The sequence below is a fragment of the Ascidiella aspersa genome, chromosome 8 (assembly GCF_963924565.1).
Source record: "Ascidiella aspersa chromosome 8, kaAscAspe10.2, whole genome shotgun sequence".
NCBI classification, from domain to species: Eukaryota; Metazoa; Chordata; class Ascidiacea; order Phlebobranchia; family Ascidiidae; genus Ascidiella; species Ascidiella aspersa.
The window spans coordinates 24,953,799-24,968,368 of record NC_139454.1 but is presented as its reverse complement, the minus strand read 5'-3'; the positions used below and the strand labels follow the sequence as shown (position 1 = coordinate 24,968,368).

General features: G+C 32.1%; 2 non-coding genes across 2 annotated transcripts; both read left to right on the top strand.

Moving 5' to 3' along the window:
• Nucleotides 1-11: 11 nt before the first annotated feature.
• Nucleotides 12-146, top strand: LOC146137018 (U4 spliceosomal RNA). The gene has a single exon (XR_014501643.1). It is a non-coding gene; the product is annotated as a U4 spliceosomal RNA (small nuclear RNA).
• Nucleotides 147-355: 209 nt separating this feature from the next.
• LOC146137017 (U5 spliceosomal RNA) lies at nucleotides 356-470 on the top strand. Its single transcript, XR_014501641.1, has one exon. It is a non-coding gene; the product is annotated as a U5 spliceosomal RNA (small nuclear RNA).
• The last annotated feature ends 14,100 nt before the right edge of the window (nucleotides 471-14,570 follow it).

Sequence of the window (14,570 nt, the reverse complement as noted above, 5' to 3'; positions counted from 1 at the left end):
TACATGTTGTTGACTTTGTGCAGTGGCGATATCGTAGCAGATGAGGTTTATCCGAGGCGAGATTGTTGCCAGTTGAAAATCATACCCAATACCCGCCCGATCGCTCAATCAGCTTTAGCGGCAATATTTGATTGGTTTTAAGAAATCGTTATCGAAAAAAAATCACATTCACAATCATATATAAAAAAAACGCTTTCTGCTGTACTAGTTTATTTAATGTTTTTCTTCTAAAGTTTTTCAGACTAAATTTAGATTTAATAGCAAAATTGTCTTCTATGGCATCCCAAGAGTTGCCTGGCACAGCAATTCTTAGTCGCAGTAACGTACGTCATCAACATAAAATGCTAAAACCTCGTTACTCTGGTCTCATTTCAAAACGTGTAAATGCGCATTTTACTAAAGATTTCGTGAAGTGGGACATTGCAATGAGTCTTTAATTATTTTTTGCATCTGCAGACGAGTTCTGCAGTTATATCGAAAATAAATTTGTTTCTTAGTTGAAGTTTAGATGATTTTAAAAATATCCAATTTTCGTACGGAATTAACCGGATTTTTCGACAAAAACCGGTTAGAACCGCCCTAAACTGGTTTAATCAACAATTTGGGTCAATTCAAAGCAAAAAAGTATTTCGCTAAAATTTGAAAATTTGGCAAGGCAATAGCCTTTGTGTTTTTTTCAATTTTTGACGATTTTTAAAATATCCAATTTTCGTAGGGAATTAACCGGATTTTGTGACAAAAACCGGTTAGAACCGCCTTAAACTGGTTCAATCAAGAATTTCGGTCAATTTAAAGCAAAACATTTTTGGGTAAAATTTGAAAATTTGGCAAGGCTATAGCCTTGGTGTTTTTTTCAATATTTGACGATTTTATAAATATCCAATTTTCGTAGGGAATTAACCGGATTTTTCGACAAAAACCGGTTAGAACAGCCTTAAACTGGTTTAATCAAGAATTTGGGTCAATTTAAAGCAAAAAAGTATTTCGCTAATATTTGAAAATTTGGCAAGGCTACAGCCTTGGTGTTTTTTAATTTTTGACGATTTAAAAAATACCCAATTTTCGTAAGGAATCAACTGGGTTTTTCGACAAAAACCGGTTAGAACCACCTTAAATTGGTTTAATTAAGAATTTGGGTCAATTTAAAGCAAAAGAGTTTTTCAGTAAAATTTGAAAATGTGGCAAGCCAATAGCCTTGGTGTTTTTTTAATTTTTGACGATTTTTAAAATATCCAATTTTCGTAGGGAATTAACCGGATTTTTCGACAAAAACCGGTTAGAACCGCCTTAAACTGGTTTAATCAAGAATTTGGGTCAATTTAAAGCAAAAGAGTTTTTCAGTAAAATTTGAAAATGTGGCAAGGCTATAGCCTTGGTGTTTTTTCAATTTTTGACGATTTTTAAAATATCCAATTTTCGTAGGGAATTAACCGGATTTTTCGACAAAAACCGGTTAGAACCGCCTTAAACTGGTTTAATCAAGAATTTGGGTCAATTTAAAGCAAAAGAGTTTTTCAGTAAAATTTGAAAATGTGGCAAGGCTATAGCCTTGGTGTTTTTTCAATTTTTGACGATTTCTAAAATATCCAATTTTCGTAGGGAATTAACCGGATTTTTCGACGAAAACCGGTTAGAACCGCCTTAAACTGGTTTAATCAAAAATTTGAGTCAATTTAAAGCAAAAAAGTATTTCGCTAATATTTGAAAATTTGGCAAGGCGATAGCCTTGGTGTTTTTTCAATTTTTGACGATTTTAAAAATATCCAATTTTCGTACGGAATTAACCGGATTTTTCGACAAAAACCGGTTAGAACCGCCTTACACTGGTTTAATCAAGAATTTGGGTCAATTTAAAGCAAAAAAGTTTTTCAGTAAAATTTGAAAATGTGGCAAGGCTACAGCCTTGGTGTTTTTTCAATTTTTGACGATTTTTAAAATATCCAATTTTCGTAATGAATTAACCGGATTTTTCGACAAAAACCGGTTAGAACCGCCTTACACTGGTTTAATCAAGAATTTGGGTCAATTTAAAGCAAAAAATTTTTCGGTAAAATTTGAAAATGTGGCAAGGCTATAGCCTTGGTGTTTTTCAATTTTTGACGATATTAAAAATATCCAATTTTCGTAGGGAATTAACCGGATTTTTCGACGAAAACCGGTTAGAACCGCCTGAAACTGGTTTAATCAAGAATTTGGGTCAATTTTAAGCAAAAGAGATTTTCGGAAAAATTTGACAATTTGGCAAGGCTATAGCGTGGTGTTTTTTCAATTTTTGACGATTTTAAAAATATCCACTTTTCGTAGGGAATTAACCGGATTTTTCGACGAAAACCGGTTAGAACCGCTTTAAACTGGTTTAATCAAGAATTTGGGTCAATTTAAAGCAAAAAAGTTTTTCGATAAAATTTGAAAATTTGGCAAGGCTATAGCCTTGGTGTTTTTTCAATTTTTGACAATTTAAAAAATATCCAATTTTCGTACGGAATTAACCGGATTTTAGGACAAAACCCGGTAAGAACCACCTTAAATTGGTTCAATTAAGAATTTGGGTCAATTTAAAGCAAAAGAGTTTTTCAGTAAAATTTGAAAATGTGGCAAGGCTATAGCCTTGGTGTTTTTTCAATTTTTGATGGTTTTTAAAATATCCAATTTTCGTAGGGAATTAACCGGATTTTTCGACAAAAACCGGTTAGAACCGCCTTAAACCGGTTTAATCAAGAATTTGGGTCAATTTAAAGCAAAAAAGTATTTCGCTAATATTTGAAAATTTGGCAAGGCTATAGCCTTGGTGTTTTTTCAATTTTTGATGGTTTTTAAAATATCCAATTTACGTGGGGAATGGACCGGATTTTTTGACAAAAACCGGTTAGAACCGCCTTAAACTGGTATAAAAAAGAATTTGGGTCAATTTAAAGCAAAAGAGTTTTTCAGTAAAATTTGAAAATGTGGCAAGGCTATAGCCTTGGTGTTTTTTCAATTTTTGGCGATTTTATAAATATCCAATTTTCGTAGGGAATTAAACGGATTTTTCGACAAAAACCGGTTAGAACCGCCTTAAACTGGTTTAATCAAGAATTTGGGTCAATTTAAAGCAAAAAAGTATTTCGCTAATATTTGAAAGTTTGGCAAGGCTATAGCCTTGGTGTTGTTTTCAATTTTTGGCGATTTTATAAATATCAAATTTTCGTAGGGAATTAATCGGATTTTTCGACAAAAACCGGTTAGAACCGCCTTAAACTGGTTTAATTAAGAATTTGGGTCAATTTAAAGCAAAAGAGTTTTTCAGTAAAATTTGAAAATGTGGCAAGGCTATAGCCTTGGTGTTTTTTCAATTTTTGATGGTTTTTAAAATATCCAATTTTCGTAGGGAATTAACCGGATTTTTCGACAAAAACCGGTTAGAACCGCCTTAAACTGGTTTAATCAAGAATTTGGGTCAATTTAAAGCAAAAAAGTTTTTCGATAAAAATTGAAAATGTGGCAAGGCTATAGCCTTGGTGTTTTTTCAATTTTTGATGATTTTAAAAATATCAAATTTTCGTAGGGAATTAACCGGATTTTTTGACAAAAACCGGTTAGAACCGCCTTAAACTGGTTTAATCAAGAATTTGGGTCAATTTAAAGCAAAAAAGCATTTCGCTAATATTTGAAAGTTTGGCAAGGCTATAGCCTTGGTGTTGTTTTCAATTTTTGGCGATTTTATAAATATCCAATTTTCGTAGGGAATTAATCGGATTTTAGGACAAAAACCGGTAAGAACCACCTTAAATTGGTTTAATTAAGAATTTGGGTCAATTTAAAGCAAAAGAGTTTTTCAGTAAAATTTGAAAATGTGGCAAGGCTATAGCCTTGGTGTTTTTTTAATTTTTGACGATTTTTAAAATATCCAATTTTCGTAGGGAATTAACCGGATTTTTCGACAAAAACCGGTTAGAACCGCCTTAAACTGGTTTAATCAAGAATTTGGGTCAATTTAAAGCAAAAGAGTTTTTCAGTAAAATTTGAAAATGTGGCAAGGCTATAGCCTTGGTGTTTTTTCAATTTTTGACGATTTTTAAAATATCCAATTTTCGTAGGGAATTAACCGGATTTTTCGACAAAAACCGGTTAGAACCGCCTTAAACTGGTTTAATCAAGAATTTGGGTCAATTTAAAGCAAAAGAGTTTTTCAGTAAAATTTGAAAATGTGGCAAGGCTATAGCCTTGGTGTTTTTTCAATTTTTGACGATTTCTAAAATATCCAATTTTCGTAGGGAATTAACCGGATTTTTCGACAAAAACCGGTTAGAACCGCCTTAAACTGGTTTAATCAAAAATTTGAGTCAATTTAAAGCAAAAAAGTATTTCGCTAATATTTGAAAATATGGCAAGGCGATAGCCTTGGTGTTTTTTCAATTTTTGACGATTTTAAAAATATCCAATTTTCGTACGGAATTAACCGGATTTTTCGACAAAAACCGGTTAGAACCGCCTTACACTGGTTTAATCAAGAATTTGGGTCAATTTAAAGCAAAAAAGTTTTTCAGTAAAATTTGAAAATGTGGCAAGGCTACAGCCTTGGTGTTTTTTCAATTTTTGACGATTTTTAAAATATCCAATTTTCGTAATGAATTAACCGGATTTTTCGACAAAAACCGGTTAGAACCGCCTTACACTGGTTTAATCAAGAATTTGGGTCAATTTAAAGCAAAAAATTTTTCGGTAAAATTTGAAAATTTGGCAAGGCATATAGCCTTGGTGTTTTTCAATTTTTGACGATATTAAAAATATCCAATTTTCGTAGGGAATTAACCGGATTTTTCGACGAAAACCGGTTAGAACCGCCTGAAACTGGTTTAATCAAGAATTTGGGTCAATTTAAAGCAAAAGAGATTTTCGGAAAAATTTGACAATTTGGCAAGGCTATAGCGTGGTGTTTTTTCAATTTTTGACGATTTTTAAAATATCCACTTTTCGTAGGGAATTAACCGGATTTTTCGACGAAAACCGGTTAGAACCGCTTTAAACTGGTTTAATCAAGAATTTGGGTCAATTTAAAGCAAAAAAGTTTTTCGATAAAATTTGAAAATTTGGCAAGGCTATAGCCTTGGTGTTTTTTCAATTTTTGACAATTTAAAAAATATCCAATTTTCGTACGGAATTAACCGGATTTTAGGACAAAAACCGGTAAGAACCACCTTAAATTGGTTCAATTAAGAATTTGGGTCAATTTAAAGCAAAAGAGTTTTTCAGTAAAATTTGAAAATGTGGCAAGGCTATAGCCTTGGTGTTTTTTCAATTTTTGATGGTTTTTAAAATATCCAATTTTCGTAGGGAATTAACCGGATTTTTCGACAAAAACCGGTTAGAACCGCCTTAAACCGGTTTAATCAAGATTTTGGGTCAATTGAAAGCAAAAAAGTATTTCGCTGATATTTGAAAATTTGGCAAGGCTATAGCCTTGGTGTTTTTTCAATTTTTGATGGTTTTTAAAATATCCAATTTACGTGGGGAATGGACCGGATTTTTTGACAAAAACCGGTTAGAACCGCCTTAAACTGGTATAAAAAAGAATTTGGGTCAATTTAAAGCAAAAGAGTTTTTCAGTAAAATTTGAAAATGTGGCAAGGCTATAGCCTTGGTGTTTTTTCAATTTTTGGCGATTTTATAAATATCCAATTTTCGTAGGGAATTAAACGGATTTTTCGACAAAAACCGGTTAGAACCGCCTTAAACTGGTTTAATCAAGAATTTGGGTCAATTTAAAGCAAAAAAGCATTTCGCTAATATTTGAAAGTTTGGCAAGGCTATAGCCTTGGTGTTGTTTTCAATTTTTGGCGATTTTATAAACATCCAATTTTCGTAGGGAATTAATCGGATTTTAGGACAAAAAACGGTAAGAACCACCTTAAATTGGTTCAATTAAGAATTTGGGTCAATTTAAAGCAAAAGAGTTTTTCAGTAAAATTTGAAAATGTGGCAAGGCTATTTATAGCCTTGGTGTTTTTTCAATTTTTGATGATTTTAAAAATATCAAATTTTCGTAGAGAATTAACCGGATTTTTTGACAAAAACCGGTTAGAACCGCCTTAAACTGGTTTAATCAAGAATTTGGGTCAATTTAAAGCAAAAAAGCATTTCGCTAATATTTGAAAGTTTGGCAAGGCTATAGCCTTGGTGTTGTTTTCAATTTTTGGCGATTTTATAAATATCCAATTTTCGTAGGGAATTAATCGGATTTTAGGACAAAAACCGGTAAGAACCACCTTAAATTGGTTCAATTAAGAATTTGGGTCAATTTAAAGCAAAAGAGTTTTTCAGTAAAATTTGAAAATGTGGCAAGGCTATAGCCTTGGTGTTGTTTTCAATTTTTGGCGATTTTATAAATATCCAATTTTCGTACGGAATTAACCGGATTTTAGGACAAAAACCGGTAAGAACCACCTTAAATTGGTTCAATTAAGAATTTGGGTCAATTTAAAGCAAAAGAGTTTTTCAGTAAAATTTGAAAATGTGGCAAGGCTATAGCCTTGGTGTTGTTTTCAATTTTTGGCGATTTTCAAAATATCCAATTTACGTGGGGAATGGACCGGATTTTTTGACAAAAACCGGTTAGAACCGCCTTAAACTGGTATAAAAAAGAATTTGGGTCAATTTAAAGCAAAAGAGTTTTTCAGTAAAATTTGAAAATGTGGCAAGGCTATAGCCTTGGTGTTTTTTCAATTTTTGGCGATTTTATAAATATCCAATTTTCGTAGGGAATTAAACGGATTTTTCGACAAAAACCGGTTAGAACCGCCTTAAACTGGTTTAATCAAGAATTTGGGTCAATTTAAAGCAAAAAAGTATTTCGCTAATATTTGAAAGTTTGGCAAGGCTATAGCCTTGGTGTTGTTTTCAATTTTTGGCGATTTTATAAATATCCAATTTTCGTAGGGAATTAATCGGATTTTTCGACAAAAACCGGTTAGAACCGCCTTAAACTGGTTTAATTAAGAATTTGGGTCAATTTAAAGCAAAAGAGTTTTTCAGTAAAATTTGAAAATGTGGCAAGGCTATAGCCTTGGTGTTTTTTCAATTTTTGATGGTTTTTAAAATATCCAATTTTCGTAGGGAATTAACCGGATTTTTCGACAAAAACCGGTTAGAACCGCCTTAAACTGGTTTAATCAAGAATTTGGGTCAATTTAAAGCAAAAAAGTTTTTCGATAAAAATTGAAAATGTGGCAAGGCTATAGCCTTGGTGTTTTTTCAATTTTTGATGATTTTAAAAATATCAAATTTTCGTAGGGAATTAACCGGACTTTTTGACAAAAACCGGTTAGAACCGCCTTAAACTGGTTTAATCAAGAATTTGGGTCAATTTAAAGCAAAAAAGCATTTCGCTAATATTTGAAAGTTTGGCAAGGCTATAGCCTTGGTGTTGTTTTCAATTTTGGGCGATTTTATAAATATCCAATTTTCGTAGGGAATTAATCGGATATTTCGACAAAAACCGGTTAGAACCGCCTTAAACTGGTTTAATCAAGAATTTGGGTCAATTTAAAGCAAAAGAGTTTTTCAGTAAAATTTGAAAATGTGGCAAGCCAATAGCCTTGGTGTTTTTTTAATTTTTGACGATTTTTAAAATATCCAATTTTCGTAGGGAATTAACCGGATTTTTCGACGAAAACCGGTTAGAACCGCCTTAAACTGGTTTAATCAAAAATTTGAGTCAATTTAAAGCAAAAAAGTATTTCGCTAATATTTGAAAATTTGGCAAGGCTATAGCCTTGGTGTTTTTTCAATTTTTGACGATTTTCAAAATATCCAATTTTCGCATGGAATTAACCGGATTTTTAGACGAAAACCGGTTAGAACCACCTTAAACTGGTTTAATCAAGAATTTGGGTCAATTTAAAGCAAAAAAGTTTTTCGATAAAATTTGAAAATTTGGCAAGGCATAGCCTTGGTGTTTTTTCAATTTTTGGCGATTTTATAAATATCCAATTTTCGTAGGGAATTAAACGGATTTTTCGACAAAAACCGGTTAGAACCGCCTTAAACTGGTTTAATCAAGAATTTGGGTCAATTTAAAGCAAAAAAGCATTTCGCTAATATTTGAAAGTTTGGCAAGGCTATAGCCTTGGTGTTGTTTTCAATTTTTGGCGATTTTATAAACATCCAATTTTCGTAGGGAATTAATCGGATTTTAGGACAAAAAACGGTAAGAACCACCTTAAATTGGTTCAATTAAGAATTTGGGTCAATTTAAAGCAAAAGAGTTTTTCAGTAAAATTTGAAAATGTGGCAAGGCTATAGCCTTGGTGTTTTTTCAATTTTTGATGATTTTAAAAATATCAAATTTTCGTAGGGAATTAACCGGATTTTTTGACAAAAACCGGTTAGAACCGCCTTAAACTGGTTTAATCAAGAATTTGGGTCAATTTAAAGCAAAAAAGCATTTCGCTAATATTTGAAAGTTTGGCAAGGCTATAGCCTTGGTGTTGTTTTCAATTTTTGGCGATTTTATAAATATCCAATTTTCGTAGGGAATTAATCGGATTTTAGGACAAAAACCGGTAAGAACCACCTTAAATTGGTTCAATTAAGAATTTGGGTCAATTTAAAGCAAAAGAGTTTTTCAGTAAAATTTGAAAATGTGGCAAGGCTATAGCCTTGGTGTTGTTTTCAATTTTTGGCGATTTTATAAATATCCAATTTTCGTACGGAATTAACCGGATTTTAGGACAAAAACCGGTAAGAACCACCTTAAATTGGTTCAATTAAGAATTTGGGTCAATTTAAAGCAAAAGAGTTTTTCAGTAAAATTTGAAAATGTGGCAAGGCTATAGCCTTGGTGTTGTTTTCAATTTTTGGCGATTTTCAAAATATCCAATTTACGTGGGGAATGGACCGGATTTTTTGACAAAAACCGGTTAGAACCGCCTTAAACTGGTATAAAAAAGAATTTGGGTCAATTTAAAGCAAAAGAGTTTTTCAGTAAAATTTGAAAATGTGGCAAGGCTATAGCCTTGGTGTTTTTTCAATTTTTGGCGATTTTATAAATATCCAATTTTCGTAGGGAATTAAACGGATTTTTCGACAAAAACCGGTTAGAACCGCCTTAAACTGGTTTAATCAAGAATTTGGGTCAATTTAAAGCAAAAAAGTATTTCGCTAATATTTGAAAGTTTGGCAAGGCTATAGCCTTGGTGTTGTTTTCAATTTTTGGCGATTTTATAAATATCCAATTTTCGTAGGGAATTAATCGGATTTTTCGACAAAAACCGGTTAGAACCGCCTTAAACTGGTTTAATTAAGAATTTGGGTCAATTTAAAGCAAAAGAGTTTTTCAGTAAAATTTGAAAATGTGGCAAGGCTATAGCCTTGGTGTTTTTTCAATTTTTGATGGTTTTTAAAATATCCAATTTTCGTAGGGAATTAACCGGATTTTTCGACAAAAACCGGTTAGAACCGCCTTAAACTGGTTTAATCAAGAATTTGGGTCAATTTAAAGCAAAAAAGTTTTTCGATAAAAATTGAAAATGTGGCAAGGCTATAGCCTTGGTGTTTTTTCAATTTTTGATGATTTTAAAAATATCAAATTTTCGTAGGGAATTAACCGGACTTTTTGACAAAAACCGGTTAGAACCGCCTTAAACTGGTTTAATCAAGAATTTGGGTCAATTTAAAGCAAAAAAGCATTTCGCTAATATTTGAAAGTTTGGCAAGGCTATAGCCTTGGTGTTGTTTTCAATTTTTGGCGATTTTATAAATATCCAATTTTCGTAGGGAATTAATCGGATATTTCGACAAAAACCGGTTAGAACCGCCTTAAACTGGTTTAATCAAGAATTTGGGTCAATTTAAAGCAAAAGAGTTTTTCAGTAAAATTTGAAAATGTGGCAAGCCAATAGCCTTGGTGTTTTTTTAATTTTTGACGATTTTTAAAATATCCAATTTTCGTAGGGAATTAACCGGATTTTTCGACGAAAACCGGTTAGAACCGCCTTAAACTGGTTTAATCAAAAATTTGAGTCAATTTAAAGCAAAAAAGTATTTCGCTAATATTTGAAAATTTGGCAAGGCTATAGCCTTGGTGTTTTTTCAATTTTTGACGATTTTCAAAATATCCAATTTTCGCATGGAATTAACCGGATTTTTAGACGAAAACCGGTTAGAACCACCTTAAACTGGTTTAATCAAGAATTTGGGTCAATTTAAAGCAAAAAAGTTTTTCGATAAAATTTGAAAATTTGGCAAGGCATAGCCTTGGTGTTTTTTCAATTTTTGACGATTTCTAAAATATCCAATTTTCGTAGGGAATTAACCGGATTTTTCGACAAAATCCGGTTAGAACCGCCTTACACTGGTTTAATCAAGAATTTGGGTCAATTTAAAGCAAAAAATTTTTCGGTAAAATTTGAAAATTTGGCAAGGCATATAGCCTTGGTGTTTTTTCAATTTTTGACGATATTAAAAATATCCAATTTTCGTAGGGAATTAACCGGATTTTTCGGCGAAAATCGGTTAGAACCGCCTGAAACTGGTTTAATCAAGAATTTGGGTCAATTTAAAGCAAAAGAGATTTTCGGAAAAATTTGACAATTTGGCAAGGCTATAGCGTGGTGTTTTTTCAATTTTTGACGATTTTTAAAATATCCACTTTTCGTAGGGAATTAACCGGATTTTTCGACGAAAACCGGTTAGAACCGCTTTAAACTGGTTTAATCAAGAATTTGGGCAAATTTAAAGCAAAAAAGTTTTTCGTAAAATTTGAAAATTTGGCAAGGCTATATAGTCTTGGCGTTTTTTCAATTTTTGACGATTTTAAAAATATCGAATTTTCGCAGGGAATAAACCGGATTTTTCGACGAAAACCGGTTAGAACCGCCTCAAACTGGTTTAATCAAGAATTTGGGTCAATTTAAAGCAAAAAAGTTTTTCGGTAAAATTTGAAAATGTGGCAAGGCTATATATAGCCTTGGTGTTTTTTCAATTTTTGACGATTTTAAAAATATCCAATTTTCGTACGGAATTAACCGGATTTTTCGACGAAAACCGGTTAGAACCGCCTTAAACTGGTTTAATCAAGAATTTGGGTCAATTTAAAGCAAAAGAGTTTTTCGATTAGCCTTGGTGTTTTTTCAATTTTTGACGATTTTAAAAATATCGAATTTTCGCAGGGAATTAACCGGATTTTTCGACGAAAACCGGTATGAACCGCCTCAAACTGGTTTAATCAAGAATTTGGGTCAATTTAAAGCAAAAAAGTTTTTCGATAAAATTTGAAAATGTGGCAAGGCTATAGCCTTGGTGTTGTTTTCAATTTTTGGCGATTTTCAAAATATCCAATTTACGTGGGGAATGGACCGGATTTTTTGACAAAAACCGGTTAGAACCGCCTTAAACTGGTATAAAAAAGAATTTGGGTCAATTTAAAGCAAAAGAGTTTTTCAGTAAAATTTGAAAATGTGGCAAGGCTATAGCCTTGGTGTTTTTTCAATTTTTGGCGATTTTATAAATATCCAATTTTCGTAGGGAATTAAACGGATTTTTCGACAAAAACCGGTTAGAACCGCCTTAAACTGGTTTAATCAAGAATTTGGGTCAATTTAAAGCAAAAAAGTATTTCGCTAATATTTGAAAGTTTGGCAAGGCTATAGCCTTGGTGTTGTTTTCAATTTTTGGCGATTTTATAAATATCCAATTTTCGTAGGGAATTAATCGGATTTTTCGACAAAAACCGGTTAGAACCGCCTTAAACCGGTTTAATTAAGAATTTGGGTCAATTTAAAGCAAAAGAGTTTTTCAGTAAAATTTGAAAATGTGGCAAGGCTATAGCCTTGGTGTTTTTTCAATTTTTGATGATTTTAAAAATATCAAATTTTCGTAGGGAATTAACCGGACTTTTTGACAAAAACCGGTTAGAACCGCCTTAAACTGGTTTAATCAAGAATTTGGGTCAATTTAAAGCAAAAAAGCATTTCGCTAATATTTGAAAGTTTGGCAAGGCTATAGCCTTGGTGTTGTTTTCAATTTTTGGCGATTTTATAAATATCCAATTTTCGTACGGAATTAACCGGATTTTTCGACGAAAACCGGTTAGAACCGCCTTAAACTGGTTTAATTAAGAATTTGGGTCAATTTAAAGCAAAAGAGTTTTTCAGTAAAATTTGAAAATGTGGCAAGGCTATAGCCTTGGTGTTTTTTCAATTTTTGATGGTTTTTAAAATATCCAATTTTCGTAGGGAATTAACCGGATTTTTCGACAAAAACCGGTTAGAACCGCCTTAAACTGGTTTAATCAAGAATTTGGGTCAATTTAAAGCAAAAAAGTTTTTCGATAAAAATTGAAAATGTGGCAAGGCTATAGCCTTGGTGTTTTTTCAATTTTTGATGATTTTAAAAATATCAAATTTTCGTAGGGAATTAACCGGATTTTTTGACAAAAACCGGTTAGAACCGCCTTAAACTGGTTTAATCAAGAATTTGGGTCAATTTAAAGCAAAAAAGCATTTCGCTAATATTTGAAAGTTTGGCAAGGCTATAGCCTTGGTGTTGTTTTCAATTTTTGGCGATTTTATAAATATCCAATTTTCGTAGGGAATTAATCGGATTTTAGGACAAAAACCGGTAAGAACCACCTTAAATTGGTTTAATTAAGAATTTGGGTCAATTTAAAGCAAAAGAGTTTTTCAGTAAAATTTGAAAATGTGGCAAGGCTATAGCCTTGGTGTTTTTTCAATTTTTGACGATTTAAAAAATACCCAATTTTCGTAAGGAATCAACTGGGTTTTTCGACAAAAACCGGTTAGAACCACCTTAAATTGGTTTAATTAAGAATTTGGGTCAATTTAAAGCAAAAGAGTTTTTCAGTAAAATTTGAAAATGTGGCAAGCCAATAGCCTTGGTGTTTTTTTAATTTTTGACGATTTTTAAAATATCCAATTTTCGTAGGGAATTAACCGGATTTTTCGACAAAAACCGGTTAGAACCGCCTTAAACTGGTTTAATCAAGAATTTGGGTCAATTTAAAGCAAAAGAGTTTTTCAGTAAAATTTGAAAATGTGGCAAGGCTATAGCCTTGGTGTTTTTTCAATTTTTGACGATTTTTAAAATATCCAATTTTCGTAGGGAATTAACCGGATTTTTCGACAAAACCGGTTAGAACCGCCTTAAACTGGTTTAATCAAGAATTTGGGTCAATTTAAAGCAAAAGAGTTTTTCAGTAAAATTTGAAAATGTGGCAAGGCTATAGCCTTGGTGTTTTTTCAATTTTTGACGATTTCTAAAATATCCAATTTTCGTAGGGAATTAACCGGATTTTTCGACGAAAACCGGTTAGAACCGCCTTAAACTGGTTTAATCAAAAATTTGAGTCAATTTAAAGCAAAAAAGTATTTCGCTAATATTTGAAAATATGGCAAGGCGATAGCCTTGGTGTTTTTTCAATTTTTGACGATTTTAAAAATATCCAATTTTCGTACGGAATTAACCGGATTTTTCGACAAAAACCGGTTAGAACCGCCTTACACTGGTTTAATCAAGAATTTGGGTCAATTTAAAGCAAAAAAGTTTTTCAGTAAAATTTGAAAATGTGGCAAGGCTACACAGCCTTGGTGTTTTTTCAATTTTTGACGATTTTTAAAATATCCCATTTTCGTAATGAATTAACCGGATTTTTCGACAAAAACCGGTTAGAACCGCCTTACACTGGTTTAATCAAGAATTTGGGTCAATTTAAAGCAAAAAATTTTTCGGTAAAATTTGAAAATTTGGCAAGGCATATAGCCTTGGTGTTTTTCAATTTTTGACGATATTAAAAATATCCAATTTTCGTAGGGAATTAACCGGATTTTTCGACGAAAACCGGTTAGAACCGCCTGAAACTGGTTTAATCAAGAATTTGGGTCAATTTAAAGCAAAAGAGATTTTCGGAAAAATTTGACAATTTGGCAAGGCTATAGCGTGGTGTTTTTTCAATTTTTGACGATTTTTAAAATATCCACTTTTCGTAGGGAATTAACCGGATTTTTCGACGAAAACCGGTTAGAACCGCTTTAAACTGGTTTAATCAAGAATTTGGGTCAATTTAAAGCAAAAAAGTTTTTCGATAAAATTTGAAAATTTGGCAAGGCTATAGCCTTGGTGTTTTTTCAATTTTTGACAATTTAAAAAATATCCAATTTTCGTACGGAATTAACCGGATTTTAGGACAAAAACCGGTAAGAACCACCTTAAATTGGTTCAATTAAGAATTTGGGTCAATTTAAAGCAAAAGAGTTTTTCAGTAAAATTTAAAAATGTGGCAAGGCTATAGCCTTGGTGTTTTTTCAATTTTTGATGGTTTTTAAAATATCCAATTTTCGTAGGGAATTAACCGGATTTTTCGACAAAAACCGGTTAGAACCGCCTTAAACTGGTTTAATCAAGAATTTGGGTCAATTTAAAGCAAAAAAGTTTTTCGATAAAAATTGAAAATGTGGCAAGGCTATAGCCTTGGTGTTTTTTCAATTTTTGATGATTTTAAAAATATCAAATTTTCGTAGGGAATTAACCGGATTTTTTGACAAAAACCGGTTAGAACCGCCTTAAACTGGTTTAAT